We start from the raw sequence: 15448 nt of genomic DNA, 5'->3' as shown, positions 1-15448 counted from the left end.
CCAAGAATCAAAAATGACATTGGACTAAGCAGAATTTTTCCCCTCTAAACTTTAGTAGCAGTTGCATCAAAGTGGTAACTGTTCCATTTGCATGTTCTTAAAATTCCTTTACCTAAATTGTATGCCAACATGCACTTTTAAGTTTTAATTATAACAAATGTGAATGCATCTTTCTAAGTAAGATACATTCTAACTTTATGCATACAGAACTGCAATATTCAAAGATGTAATTAAATTTTAAAGGGATTTCAGCTTCCTGCATAAATGCAGATTAAATTATATGTTGGCTAAATCCACTCAGCAGGTGTATTTTTCTCTTTAACCTGCAGCAGGAAACCAACAGTTTCTCCATCTTCAAAGAATGTCATAATATTAATTTGGTTTCCAAAAGACCTACCAACTAACTTATTCTGAATGTGGATGTGATGATTATGCAAAGAAATTTTTCATCCAGAAAACAAATGAAGAGTATATAGTGATGTTTGCGATCTAGGATACACAATACAAGTCCTAAATTCTAATGTAGGTAAACAAGTTTCTATCCTGTGATGTTTACTTCAGGAAACAACAGGAAAACCACAAGTGATTCACAATACAGTGAACTGTATACATTTCACCTTTAATTCGCAATGGACTCTGACTCTGCTCCCCAGAATGAATGGCTATGTCATCTAGGGCCAGATTATTGAGGAATTGAGCAATTTACACCATGAGGTGTGATGCACCTCAGCTTTTTTCCTTTTGCTCACTTCACTCCTTCCCTCAGGAAATCAATTACTTTTATTGTTTCTCTCTGTCTTCTTTTCTCTGACCATCCTCTACATGACACTGATACTAATGACCTTTTACATCACAGACAATCTACTTGACAGGTACTTAAAAACAAAAAAAAACCTGGAGGAATTGTTCAGAATTTGTGCTAATGTATGTCTGTTTCTCCTATTTCTCCATTTGCCTAACATAAAATTATTACCCATAACCTACAAAAAATGCATTGCCTTGCTCACCACATGATTCAGGGTGCTTAGAGTCACATTTTGAGGTTCCTAACTTTCACACTTACAACACAAAAATTCTCCATCTATCATATGTTATATTTAAAAAATGTAAAGACTGTCCACAAATGTCAATGAAATATATACGTCTTCTAAATTCTATATATGAAAGTAAGAATTAGAATATTTTTTTACATTGTTTTAAAAACAACCAAAAAAATCTCACCTCATCTATATTGAAAATATTTACCTGTTTACATAACATTTAGTTCCCAGTAGTGCATTTTTATTATAACTCTTATAGGGAGCAACTTCCATTTTTGTATCAGAAGGGGAAAACAGATAATATAAATACTGAAGATCAAAGCAGAGCATCACGAAAACATGCCAAAATCAAATCAACAGAAATGCACATACATACTTGAAGACAGATTGTTTCTCTGATGAATTAAATCTCACAGACAAAAAAAAAAAAAACCAAAAAAAACTTCAAGAGATAATTAAGCATTAACTAAATGCTCTACTTTTCTCAACACTGATGTGAAACAATGCTATGCTTGTGAATAGTCAGCTGAAGACCACCCTTCTGGCTTCAGGAGACTTCTCCCACTCCTTCTGGTAGCCCCCTGTCCGGTGACACAAAGGGCTGTTGTGTCTGTCTGGTTGGGAGTGCCCCCCAGGCCAGCAGCAGCTCTTACTGGTTAGTGACAGTCACATGAGTGTGGGAAAGTGGAATTGTTTTCAACAAGTTTCAATGGTCTCCAACCAATTGAGGCCACTCCAAAACTTTCAACAGAGACCTGCCCTGTCCCTGCTACCACAGGTGTTCATCATTTGCTATGTCTGGTGATCAGAATTATGTGATAAACAGTAGAACTGCATCAAAAAATAATTATGCATCTCTGAACAACTTTTATCTATAAATAAATATGGGATTTGTTTTCACAAACCATGCTCCTTAGGTGCTCTGTGTAGCCTATGAGAAACAGGGCTGTGCTGAAATTTGTTGCTTACCCTCTGGAATCTGAATCAGTGCCTTCAGAAAGAAGTCCTTCACTTCCCAAAGGCATAACACTCACAGAATCACATAATATTCTGAGTTGGAAGGAACCCACAAGGACCGCTGAGTCCATTTCTTAAGTGAATGGCCCATATGGGGATGAAACTCATGACTTTAGTGTTGTGCTCTACCCATGCTCTAACAAACTAAACTAATCTCACTCTTATAGAGTGTTGTTTTTTCTCATAGACAAGAATAAAATTAATATCCTGACATCTAATTTTATAAAGGTTCTGTTTTGTGTAGGGTCATGCTGCCTTTCTGTGCTCCTCAGCTCTCCCAATAATTAGGGTCCCTTGCTCTGAAAATGAAGAGGGGGAAAAAAAATTCTGGGCAGTAATGCTGCAAGTATGCAGAAATTGATGCCATGACTTATGAAATGAATTTTCCTTTCAACACCTCTTCAGGATGAACTACTCACATACCATATGAATCAAAACCCCCACAGAGATTGTGATGTCAGATCAAATAATCTGATACTTGCTTCAGAACCTTAGCTAAGCACTGCTATTTTTATGTGGTGCTGACATGTTGGAACTAGGATTTTTTTTTCAGATTCGGCCACTATATTTATGAATGAGATTTTTTTCTTTCCTTGGATTAGGTATATGATCTTGTCAATCTCTAAGAAATGCATGTCCTAAGTAAACTGTTGCCATGAATGAAAGTGTATGTAACAGATATCTTTTAGTTTCAGTATCAGATGAGAAACCTACAAGCAGTGGGATCAAGCAAGAGCTCTAGAAATGGTTAAAGGATCATCTTTTTGTTCATGTGTTGAAAAAAGACTCAAGATCCACTACTGTTCTTTCAAAAAACTTCCTTTTATTTTTTTTTTAAGGGTAAAATACGTAGGTCTAAATTCTTGAAGACACTAAGAGCAATGATGCTGTTTAGCAGTGCAGTGCCTAATGGACAGGCTAATGACTCAGGCCTCAGTTAAGGATTTAAATTCTCCATGCAATATAAAGGAAGCAAAATGAATAAATAAAGAAATAAATAAATCAAAAAATCTGCAGGATGGTGAAACAAAGAGTGCAGTACAGAGGAAAGAAAAACTTGTAGCCATTAAAAATATTGATACATCTAGCAATTTGATTTTCACAGATGTTCAAGCTGCATAATATTTGAAACTTCATTTGGTCACTCCTGTTAGGCATAGAAGTTATTAGGCTCCTAACTTTTGGTCATGCCTGAAAATACAAATTTCTCTGAATATTTTGGTGAAGGAAGATCTCCATCCAAACATAGCACACAAAAGATTTCATATGCTTATATGTTCTTGATGTGAAATATTGATGGAATTTTTAAGGCAAGTAGGAAGTTTGTATGTGAAACTCCAAGTCTAAGAGTTGAGAGAAGAAACATGACACAGGCTGTAGCCTAGACATTAAAACCAATGTAAGTATCTAAATTGTAGTTTCAGAAGAACATTGTGATTCCCTGTATTTTAAGAGAGGGCACTCAGTTTGTCCAGATTTATAATGAGTATGTGGGTTACCAAGCTATTCAACTGAACTTACAGCTTAAATAAGTGAGAAAATATTCTTTTGAAGAGATGCCATAATTTAAGTTATTAGGATATAAAATAAGCCTCTGCATCTACCAGTTTTAGAGTGGATTATTAGCATTTTATTCCAATAAAATTTAAAGAAGTATTAATACTTTAGTATTCTGTTGCAAGCATAAGAGCTCTAATAAGAAACCTACTAGACAGATGAAATAACTTCATGGGCTTCTACCTAGAATTCTCACATAGTAAGAGATTTGAAAAGAAGTCTTAAGCAACAGACAATGATGAAGCACGTCACCCACTCAGTGGAACAGTGTGCTCCCCTCTCTCCTCTCTCAACCTGACCTTTAGTAGGTAACTCTTGCTCAAATGATAACGACGAGTGGTAGTCATAGTGGATATGTCTGGTCATCATGGCTGCATCCAGCTCAGAGCGGATTCAGGAGAGAAAAATAGCAATGCAGTATCTGTGGGAATCTGGGCACCCATCTAATCATAGTGCTGATTGAGATCTGACTCAAACCAAGTTTAGAACAAACTGCTATTTGCAGTCAGTATGCAAATATGACCATAAATTAATTGTCTAATTCTATAAATACTGGACAGTCCAGGGCCCATTGAGCTCTTCTGTACAGCAGCAGGCTTCATACCAGGTTCTTTCCTTAAATAGTTATGTGTCCCAAGGTTACTTCTTGAGGTTTAGAGAATCCTTATCACGTCAGATACTCAGCAAGTGAATTGGGAATAAGCACATATTGAAATTTAGCTAAGTAATATAAAGGATTGATTGTGTACGTATTAACCTTCAGACATTAAGCATTGAACAAGTCTGGGATTAAGTATGGACCCAGATGTACCTAGACTCGCCTCTGAGAATGAGTTTAGAATGTGAGACATGCTTTTCTGAACCTTCTGACTGAACAGGAGGGTCTCCCTGACAGTTTTGTCTGACCCTGTCCTCTATGCAGTAAATAATCTAGTGCATCTAGCCACTGAATCTTGTTAAATCACTGTCACATTTACTATCAAACTTTGTTAAGTTGCTGGCTTATATCAATAAACATATTACAACTTTTGTTACAAGTGAAACGATCACTTCATCCACAACACTCTGCTACATTTTGTAATAACTATTTTGTACGCTGGAAAGTGGGAAGAGAGGAATGCTGGTTCCCCTTCTGGTAAAAAGAAATGTCAGACTTCAAAATTAGACAATGACTGGAAAAGAGACTTTAGTCTTCTGTGTATTTCCCCCCGATGTATCAGGATACATAAATATTCTCAGTACCTTTGCAGTGGTACTGTGCAAGTAAGGACTAATTGTTATTTCAAGCAGTAGTCTCTGTTTTTCTGAGCATGTCTGAAAGAAATTGTCAACAGTTTCTAGAGATATGACCTCCTGATTTAATAATTCAAGCTCAGCACTTCTGAAGCTGAGTCTTGTCCAAGAGTTCCAAGATGTTTGTGGGTAGGTCAGTTTCAGTACTTAGATGGCTTCATACACAAGATTATGAAGGAATGTAAAGGGTAAGGAAATGTAATAGATAAGTGATAGATTTAGGCACATCAATAATGTTTAAGTTAGGAATTCAGATATCAAGAAAAGCAAAGAGAAGGAATACATCATTTGAAAAATTATCGTGCAGTTTACATAAGAACCTTTATTGCAGTATAATGTCTTGTACTAAGAAGTATAAATTTTTTTCCTTTAGTTTTTTTTCTACTCTAAGTTTAGAAAATGTCCATTGCATTCCACAGGGTTTCCATGCAGGTCCCAGTTTCTATGGCTTCTTCAATCATATGCAATAAAAAGTCATTATTAATCTCATCAAATCCTCTAGATGGTAACTGAGTGATTCCTTTTCTCTTCATGAAGGGGACAAAAACCAGCTCTCAGCAAAAGTAGGCTCGGTAAATTTGAATCACAAACCTTGGAAAACAAGGCTGACAAACATCTCATGATTCAAGAAATTTGGAGCCTTGCCCTGAGACCTGTTGATGTGCAACCCAGAGATATAAACCTGGCTCCAAGAAGAATTAAGAAAGGACTTTTTGAGATGATTGTTAAAACCATGTCTAACCCCCTGTAATCCCTCTATTCCCCTTACTTGAAGAAAAATTAACTATTTGGAAACTGCAGTAAAAAGTTGTGTAACTCCCCAATTAACCTAGGTTGTCCTCTTCATTAACATGTCTAGCCCCAGATGCCTTTAAAATTGTGTTCTCATGTTCAATAAAGCATTCCGGTTTTGCCTATACTGGAATTGTGTCTAGCTTTTATTTTTCAGACCGCCACTTCTTCATCTGACTATTCCAGTTTCTTCATATGTAAATTCTATTCAGGTGCAATTGTATGATATGACACATGAAATTCCAGATTCATGAAACATCAAACCTACCATTTATCTGGGTTATTTATTAATGACACATGGCACAATAAGAAAAAAAACAAAACCAACTTGGTCTGGTATTCAGACTTTAAAGATTCCACTTTGGACAACTCTTTTTATTTTCTTTATCATTTCTGGTCATCTATCATAAATAATATTAAAACATTTTTCCAATTTTTTTTTTTTTTAACTGTTAGCAAGGACTCCCTCTACTATTTGTCTATCATAATAAATTATGAAGGGCATCTCAGAAATCTCTGCAAGATTTCGGGTTGTTGTTGATGCCATTAAAATGGCAGGTACATTTACATAACTTCAGATGCCATTTTGTAAAAATGTAACATTGATTTATATTTTCAATAAAAGAACAGATTGCATTTCACACTGGGTAAATTTGTGACCTTCCGGTATTTGAATTATTTACTTAAGATATAATTACTGTAGCAGGATATGTATACTACTCAAAATAACATTTCTTCTCTTAATTAAGCTATGTGCAAAACAAGCCCCCATTCAATAAATTGTTTTACATATTTCATAGAAAATTGGCTATTATTTATGGAAATTGACATAGCTTGAGAAAAAAATGAGTATTACAACAAAATTTTTTTAAGAAATTTTCTGTCCAGTACTTCAGTTACAGACTCCTCCTCCTGCCTAAAATATATGTCACAATGCCATAACTTCAGAGTGAGATTAATTTTCAGAATTCCAGGCAGGTCACACAGTCTCTGCTGACACAAAGGCTGTGGCTGCAACTAAAGAAGTTAAGTGCCATCCTTCCAAGGAGAGAAATATCCAACAAACTATTTCCTGAACTACTGTTTCTCTTGTTGTCTTCAAAATCACTGAAAATTTTCTGCATAAACTGTCCTGTTTACATTCCTCAGAATAGGATATGAAGTTACAGACAGAGAGCGTAAGAAGCAGTCTACTTGCCTTTTTACTCAGTCTTGGATTTGTGCATTAGTCAGAGCTTTTCAAGGATGAATTGTTCTTCATCCTTGAAAGAATAGGATACAGCAAGTATTATAAAAGGATTTGAAATGCGAAGATACACTAACTATCACACAGCAAGCAGTTTAGTGGATTCTTCCCTCAGTCATATTCTGTATCAGTAAATACATCATCAAAGAAATGGTGGGCATTCACCTGAGTGAAAACCAGGTTTTCTACAGAGAAAGCCACTGAGATGTCTGATGCTTCCTGGTGGATGATAGTGGTAAAGAAAGAGACTTCAGCAGTAGATAGCAGGTTGCAGCAAGTGCCCAGACCCTTCTCCTGGAGACAAAGTTACTACCTAAAAAAAAGATGTACACAGGTTGATGATCTGTTGTGTCAGGTGGCCAAGTTGTATGAAACAGTTAAAAGGTTGTGCAGTATCAGAGAGGCCAAGACAGGCATAGATGAGTGGTTTCAGAACCTTGCACTATGGTGTACACCACAGAGAATGAAGCACCTTGGACCCTGGTGACCCACATAAGAAGAGCTCTGCTTCAGACTTTCACTTCTGTCTTTACCAGTTCTCTTGGTCCCTAGGTGTCAGGGGAGAAAACCTAGGTTGTTGCAAACCAAGACTCACTGTCAGTGAAGGAAGAGTTGGTTTGTGAAATTTGATCCCTAAAAATCAATTTGCCCTAAAAATACCCACCCAAAGGTGTCAAGAGAGCTGGCTGATGTCATTGCAAGGCTGCTCTTCATAATCTTTGAGAAGTCGTGGAGATTGAGGGATTTCCTAGAAAAGTGGAAGAATGATGTCACCCCCATCTACAAGAAGGGCTTAAAGGAGGGTTCAGGCAATTATAAACTCATCAGTCCCATAACTTTCAGTCCCTGTAAAAGTTACAGAACAAGTCCTCCTGGGAGCTATACAAGTCGAATGAAACACGAATAGAAAAAACCAGGACACACTCACCAAGAGCAAATTGTGTTTGACAAACTTGATCATCTGTTATGACAAAGTAACCTGCTCAGTTTATATGGAACAAGTGGTGAACACTGTATACCATATCTTGTCCAAGGCTTTTGATACTGTTTCCCAGACACTTCTTGAGAAACTGATATGTTACAGTCTAGACAAGTGGTCTGTGTGGTGAGTGGGGACAGGGCTGACAGGCAGCATCCAGAGGGTGGTGGCAAATGGCTCCTTTTCAAACTGGCAGCCTGTCACAAGTAGGGTCCCCCTGGGATTGATATTGGGCTCAATGCTTCGTAAGTGATCTGGAGGATGGGATCCTGTGTATCCTGATGAATTTTGCCAATGATACCAAACTGAGTGGGGAAGTGGGCGCTTTTGAAAGGAGAGCTACTCTGCAGGAAGATGTAGATAGGCTGAAAGAGTGGGCTAACAAAAGCCTTATGAAGTTCAACAAATGTAAGATCTTGCACCCAGGAAAACATAATCCAAAAGTGCAGCAGAGACTGGGATCTACCCGGCTTGGGGAGCAGCTCTGTGGAAAGAGACCTGGGGGTCCTGGTGAACAAGCGCAATATGACTGAACAATGTGCAGCTGCTGTGATAAAGAAAGCCAACAGGATGCTGGGTTGCGTCAATGGAAGCATCACCAAAAGACATAAAGAAGTCATTATCCTGCTCTGCTCAGCACTTGTCAGGTGGTAGAATACTGTGCTCAGATTTGGTCCCTGCTACGTAAAACAAATGTGGATAGGCTGAGTGTGTCCATAGAAGAGTCACAAAGATGATCAAAGGACTGGGAAACCCCCGATATGAGGAAAGGATCAAAAAACTGGATTTTTCAGCCTTGAGAAAAGAAATCTTAGGGAAGACTTTATCATCATGGACCAGTATTTAAAGGATGGCTACAAATAAGACGGAGACTCCCTTTTCAAAGGTAGCCACCTGGAAAAGGCATGGGGCAACAGATACAAGTTACTTCTGGTGACATTCTGGTTGGATACAAAATGACAATTGCTTTACAATGAGAAAAAATGAAATAATTTCCCCAGGGAAGTGGTGGATTCTCCAACATGGAACACTTTTAAGATTTGCCTGGACAGGTTGCTGCCATCTTGTCTGGACCATGTTTTTGCCAGGAAAACTTGGACCAGATGACCCATGAGATCCCTTCCAATGTGGTATTCTATTATTCTATGATAGAAATATTGGAGTGCACTTCTGGTGATATTAATTAGATATTAATGCTTAAACAGTTGATCTCTAGATCCAGTGACTACATTCGGAGCCTATATACCTGGCTGATATAATTATGCTTACATTCCCTCTTCAGAATTCAGCGTCTAAAGCCTAAAATCACACATTTCTTGAGCTTTCATTCAGTTGCCTGAGGACAGCTGAGGTTCCAGCAGTCAAACAAGACATTGAAACAGAGGGTTGTCAGATATGATGTGACCAGTGGGAAACCTACACACTTCTGTAGCAGCAGTTAGAGGTCAGGTGACCCTAGAAAGCATATAAAATTTCTTTAAATAGCTAAGTTTAATGAGCAAAGAATCAAGTGCACAGTGAATTTGTTTGTGAATGATAGAGCAGTGGAAGGCTGACAGATAAGCATACAGATGAGTAAAGATGATGTACATGAAACATTTTCAGTCTCATTATTTACAGACATCCTAGACTTAGAGGGGCTTTGTAATATTTTTTTTAGTAAGTTATTCTATCTCTGACTTCATACAGTTATTATATTCTTGCAGTACTGACCTCAGAGAATTCATCATTCATATCTGTTAGTTATATTCTTAGTAGAAGAAGAAAAATTGATGAACTTTTATTCCTAATCATGAAGCTCTGACGTGTATGCTAAGTAGAGAAATACTCTGTCAAACCACTCTACTGTGTTACAGAGTCAACCCAACAGCTCTGTAAATGTCAAAGATGTACAGCTGGGAGGCCAATACCACATCACAATGTCAAGACTGCCTGCTGCAATGTTCAATTCTGATGAATTGAGGAGATTCTACTGTTAGCATATCTGCACCACTGTCCATTATTTTCTTCTTTAAATCCTTAATGTTTCAAAACTTTTAGAAAAAGAGTTTATTTAGGGCAACTTGGCAGGTAATTCTTCACAATTTGCATCACTAAAATCGTAGCGTATCTCAAGCTGGAAGGGACGCATAAGGATCATTGAGTCCAATGTCCTGCCCTTTGCAGGATTACCTAAAAACAGACCGTATGACTAATACGTATAGATGCTCTTTGAACTCTGATAGACTTCCTACCATGACCACTTCCCTGAGGACCCTGTTCCAGTGCCCAAACACCTCCTCAGTGAAGAAAGAACCTTTTCCTAATGTCCAATCTGAACTATCCTGACACAACTTCATGGTATTGTCTCATGTCCTATAGCTGCTCACCAGAGAGGATATCAGTATTTCCTTCTCCACTGCCTACCTTGAGGAAGTTGTAGGCTACAATGAGGTCACCCCTCAGCTTTATCTTCTCCAAGTTAAACAAGCCAAGTGACTTCAGTTGCTCTTTAAAAGTCTTACTCTCCTCTGGACACACTCTGAGACTTTAATGTCCTTCTTACATTGAGAGACCCAAAACTGCACAAAGTACTCAAGGGTAGGTCCCATCAGCGCAGAGTAGAGCAGCATAATCATCTCCATTGACTGGCTGGCAATGCATCCCAGGACAGGATTAGCCCTTTTGGTTGCCAGGGTCCATCATTGGCTCATATTCAACTTGTCATCATCCCAACTGCCCAGACCTCTTTCTGTGAGGCTACTGTCCAGCCTGTCATTCCCTACTTTGTGCATATAACTAGGATTACCCAATCCTAGATGGACAATCATAGATGATTTAACAGTTTGGGTTGGAAAGGAGGTTTAAAGGTCATCTAGTGCAACCTGCCTACAATGAGTAGAATCTGGCACTTGCACTTGTGGTTGATGAATGCACAGCTCCCAAGTCTACCCAGATCTCTCTGTAAGGCCTCTCTGCCCTTGAGAGAATCCAGCACACCTTCTTAGTTTAGTATCATCAGCAAATTTCCTTTATGTACATTTGATTCCTACATCTAGATAATTTATAAAAACATTAAAGAACACTGGTCCTAAAACTGTGACCAAGGCAATAACCAATAACCACTTTGCCCATTATTCTTTCTCTGTTCATAAACAACAATCTAGAAGGGTTCCTTTCATGAATACGGTAGTTTGGAAAAAAAAATTTCGAAAAGCTCATTTCAAAAGTTTTTCTACAATTTGTTCTAATGTGAGAGGAAGTTTTCAGACAGGAATAACTCAATATGGAGAAAGGGAATTATATCACAATTTATTACTAACACAATAAATACTATAATACATATATATGTACATATATATAACAATTTTAACTATTTCTCCTATGGTGAAACAATATATATACATAGACCGTTTCTCCTTTCCTTCAAAAAAGTCCAAAAAGAAAGAAGAGGAAGTCTTCTTTTCACTTTCAGGCCACAGCTCTTCCAAATTAATTTCTGCGGCACTTGGAAGTGTCTCTTATCTTTAAGGCAGCAGTTTTGATTTTTCATAGCTGGAAAACCTCTCTTTCTCTTCGTCAGAATGCAGGGGGTCTCTCTTTTACCCCTACTCACTCACCGTGGTCGACACCATGGAGTGTAGGGAGCTAAAGCTGAAAGTCTTTATCCTCTATTCCGTGGGGGTCCCTATCCCCAGGGATCAAGCTCCCTGAGTCAGAACATTTTTTGGTTTTTTTTTTCAGTTCAGTTCTTACCCCAAAAGCGTTCCAGCAGACCTCTCTCTCCATCTGCTCTGTTCTGTTCCTGGATTCAAGCATACTCTGGCTTGTCTGGTTCACTGCTGAGTCTGCCCCTTCACAGGGGCCTCTCTGCTCCGAGCTGCTGTGGGAGCTCAGGCTACTCCTCTGAAGAGGTTTGCTCTGTGGTTGCCTCTGCCTCAGGGTCCGAGCTGCTGCTTCAACCCGTCCCGGGCCACTCTATGGCTGTGTGCTGCAGCTGCCTCTCCAAGGGTCATGGCTAATCAGCCTGGCCTGCTTCGGCCACCCCTCAACTTACTCAGGTTCCATTCCAGCACCATGTCTGTCTGCCGGTTGCAGCACTCTGGCTGGCCGATCAGGCACCACGCCACCGACTCTCCCTGGCAGTTGGTGGGGGGAGTACAGTCTTAATTCAGCATCCTTGCCCAGCTACAAAGCCGTGCCAGGTCCCACCAAGCTAGAGCTGGAAAAGGAAAGAAGCCCCTGGCCCCAACGGTCAGGACCAGGGAGGAAACACCCCCCCCCAGCCCACCATTTAACATGTGGCATCTCAACTCATGGCTGCCTCTCTTCCAGCTATGCAGTTAAAATTAACCTCTTCTCTTCCAGTTCTGTGAGTATGTAATTTCGGCAGGGCGCACCAAGTTTTTAATTGGCTCAGTATCAGAAACACCACCTCTGGGGCAGACTGCCACCAGTCTCAGGGGGAAAGGTTTTTTCCAAACCACCACACTGGTTGTCTTCCTTAATCCTGCTCCATGAAATTATCTTCAATATGTTTCAGGAGTTTTCTGGACCAGTTTGTGCCTACTGTATGATATTCCACTTGATATCTGGGAGGTTAAAATTACCCATAAGGACAAGGACAGCTAATCTAGAGATATCCCTTAATTCCTTGATTAAATATTAAGAACAAAGTCAACAAAATAAACCCATGCTAATTTTGAGATATTATTTGCAAATCCGCATTTACAAATAATGTTATTTTATAAATATTATCAAAGACATTACAGATTATAACAGAATGCTTATAGTTCAAACTTTATAATAAGATGTTTATGTGAAAAGAACCGTGATTCTTCCTTTCCTAGGAAAGCTAGATTTAGGTAAGATGCAATTTCTATTGACATCTATTATCAAACTTTATATTTGAATAGCAATAGAACCATGCTAAATTGGACCAAAGATCTACTTAGTTCATGGTTACTGTGATCCCCATCACTGATTTTGTATTCTTTATTTACTTTAGTCACTGATTTCTCTCCATTGGGACTTTCACAGGTTCATTTTTGAAGGAGGCTTTTAGACTTCTGGGGTGGTTTAAAAATTGTCCTAGTCTGTTCTTAAAAGTAAAAAACAAGTAAGGCAGAAGTTGGTAACAAGTGAGATAAGAGATGGACCATCAAAAAACAGCAACCAACGATCATAGCGGTAATTGTCTTAATCTTATTTTGTATTAGTTTTGAAGAATTTAAAAATAAGTATTTTTCATTTATTTGACTTAAAAAGCTCAACAGGGTCTCATTTGCAATTGTCCAAAGATCTCTGCACTAGACCTATTTTGGCTCAAAAAGATCAATATTTGACCACTAATTATTTGCAAAACTACATCTTACTTGGTCTACTACCTTCTGTGCTTTTTATAATTCAGTATCATAGAAATACAAAATATTTAACAGAACTTCATGGGAAAAGGCAGAAGGCAAGGTATGACACATAGCAGGAGGCAAAGCAAGAGATAAGGTAAGGGAAAGGCAAGTAACCCTTTAACTGTAAACCCCTGCTAGTAGTGTGAAAATGGAAAATATGTCTCACACTGTATATATGTATATATTTTTTTATACACACATATATATACATATAAATATATATATGCATAAAATTAAAATTCCATAACTCTCTAAAGAAGTCTGTATCAGTACAGTTGTTCTTTGCTAATTTTGGAAAAATATTTTTTGTTTTACACTCCCACTTGTGTCCACTGCCAAACCTTAGGAAATAATTATATTTTATCACTGAAAATTGTATGTAAAATATTTGATATTTTTATTTTCTGTTTTCTCATCTTATTAATTTATTTATTTTTCAAAAGTTCATTCTTTTTCAGTGTTTCTGACTAAGACATTATCAAGACTACTTATTAATCAAAAACTTAAAATAAAAGCTTTTCCATTTTTTTTCCTTCATGTTTATGCATGCATTTAAAATATTTCTAATGAGGTCAACAAAATGTAGTCTCCAGGCACTTTAAGCTGGCACTTTCTGGACTCTTAATCATAATTGCCAGGTAATTTACATTTGACCTGTACGTCCAAGTCAGAATGTTAATGTGTTTTGCAAGGTGAATTCAAACCTGTCCTTAATTAGGGTGCCAAATAGGACTAGCTATATTTTATCTGGAATATAACCTCAGCATTTCTGAATAATAGAATTAATGTACAGGATCATAAAATATGCATTGGTAAGCACTTCCTTATAGCAATCTGAAACTCGATATCAGCAGAAAAGGAACTGCTAAGATTATGTAGCAGGCCGCGGACAGCAGGAGCTGGGAGAAACTCCTTACTCTGAGGAGCTTCATCCCAAGACTTGCTAATATTTAACTGTGTTGATTGGCCTGTCTCCTGTAGCAGGATATGGAAAGACTTTGTGATAATGTTATCAGACCATATTGAAACCCCTTTGTTCTCTCCCCCCCCTCCATGTAATTCTGGATACAGGAAATGTTAATCAACTGTGTAATCCCCCTAGTTAACATAATCCCTCTCCTAGTTAACATAACCCACCCTCCTCATTAACATATCCTACTCCTGAGACCCTTAAATTGCATTTCATGTGTTGAATAAAGATTCCAGTTTTCATCCCCAAACCTGGGATCATGTAGTTTTGGACCTTTACACTTCCTCTGTTATAGAATAATAATGAATTGGTATTTGAAAAACTGAAGAATTTCTGTTTCATCATCAACCATTATTGAGACATACATATACATAAATGTGCACACACATATAGCTACCTAGGGCTGGTAGGAAAAAAAAAAAAAGGCAGATGGATTGAAATTCTGTTGTCTCAGAATGATTATTTATATGTTGCATTCTTCATGTTTATCCCTCATTCATGTATATCAAAAAATCCCAGTACCTGCAAGTGCTACATAAAGTAGTAATGGCTAGCTGCCCAAAAAGAAAGTGAATTACTTTTTTCAAAACTAAGGAGTTTAATTTATCTGTTTTGAAGTATGTTGCTATGTATCTTTTGCCTTGCTTCTAGACATATTTACAGAAAGATTAAGAATGAAAATTATCACAACTAATGAACCACCTACAACAGGTGGACATATAATTTGAGTGTAATCCAGTAACTGGGTAATCCAGTTCTTCAAGTTATTATTATCTGTTTAGCCTTTGATGTATTTTGTGAATATTGTTAATTTTTTAGGATTTAAAGGAAATAGCTAAACAAGCAAATTAATAAACAAATAACAGCATGAAGTTTCTCTTGCTTGGAAACCCTATAAAGCTCAATATTTTTCTACGTAGGTTTGGTATTTTCTGATAATGAGATATGGCTTTATGGGGCCACTGCCACATGCAACAACATAAAAAGGAAGAAGGGAGCTAATAAGCTTCCAGTGGGAGCCTTAAATGTTGGGACACACAGAGGGAAGAAACAGTAGTGGACCTAGGGCACACACCAAGGGATAATCTCAGGGTAGAGTTGGTTTTTGTTTTTTAAAGAGATCAATCATATCACTGGACTAAGATTTTTTTAATTATTTTTCTTTAT

The sequence above is a fragment of the Lepidothrix coronata genome, unplaced genomic scaffold (assembly GCF_001604755.1).
Source record: "Lepidothrix coronata isolate B3197 unplaced genomic scaffold, Lepidothrix_coronata-1.0 Scaffold81, whole genome shotgun sequence".
NCBI lineage: Eukaryota > Metazoa > Chordata > Aves > Passeriformes > Pipridae > Lepidothrix > Lepidothrix coronata.
Note: the sequence above shows the minus strand (reverse complement) of the source record.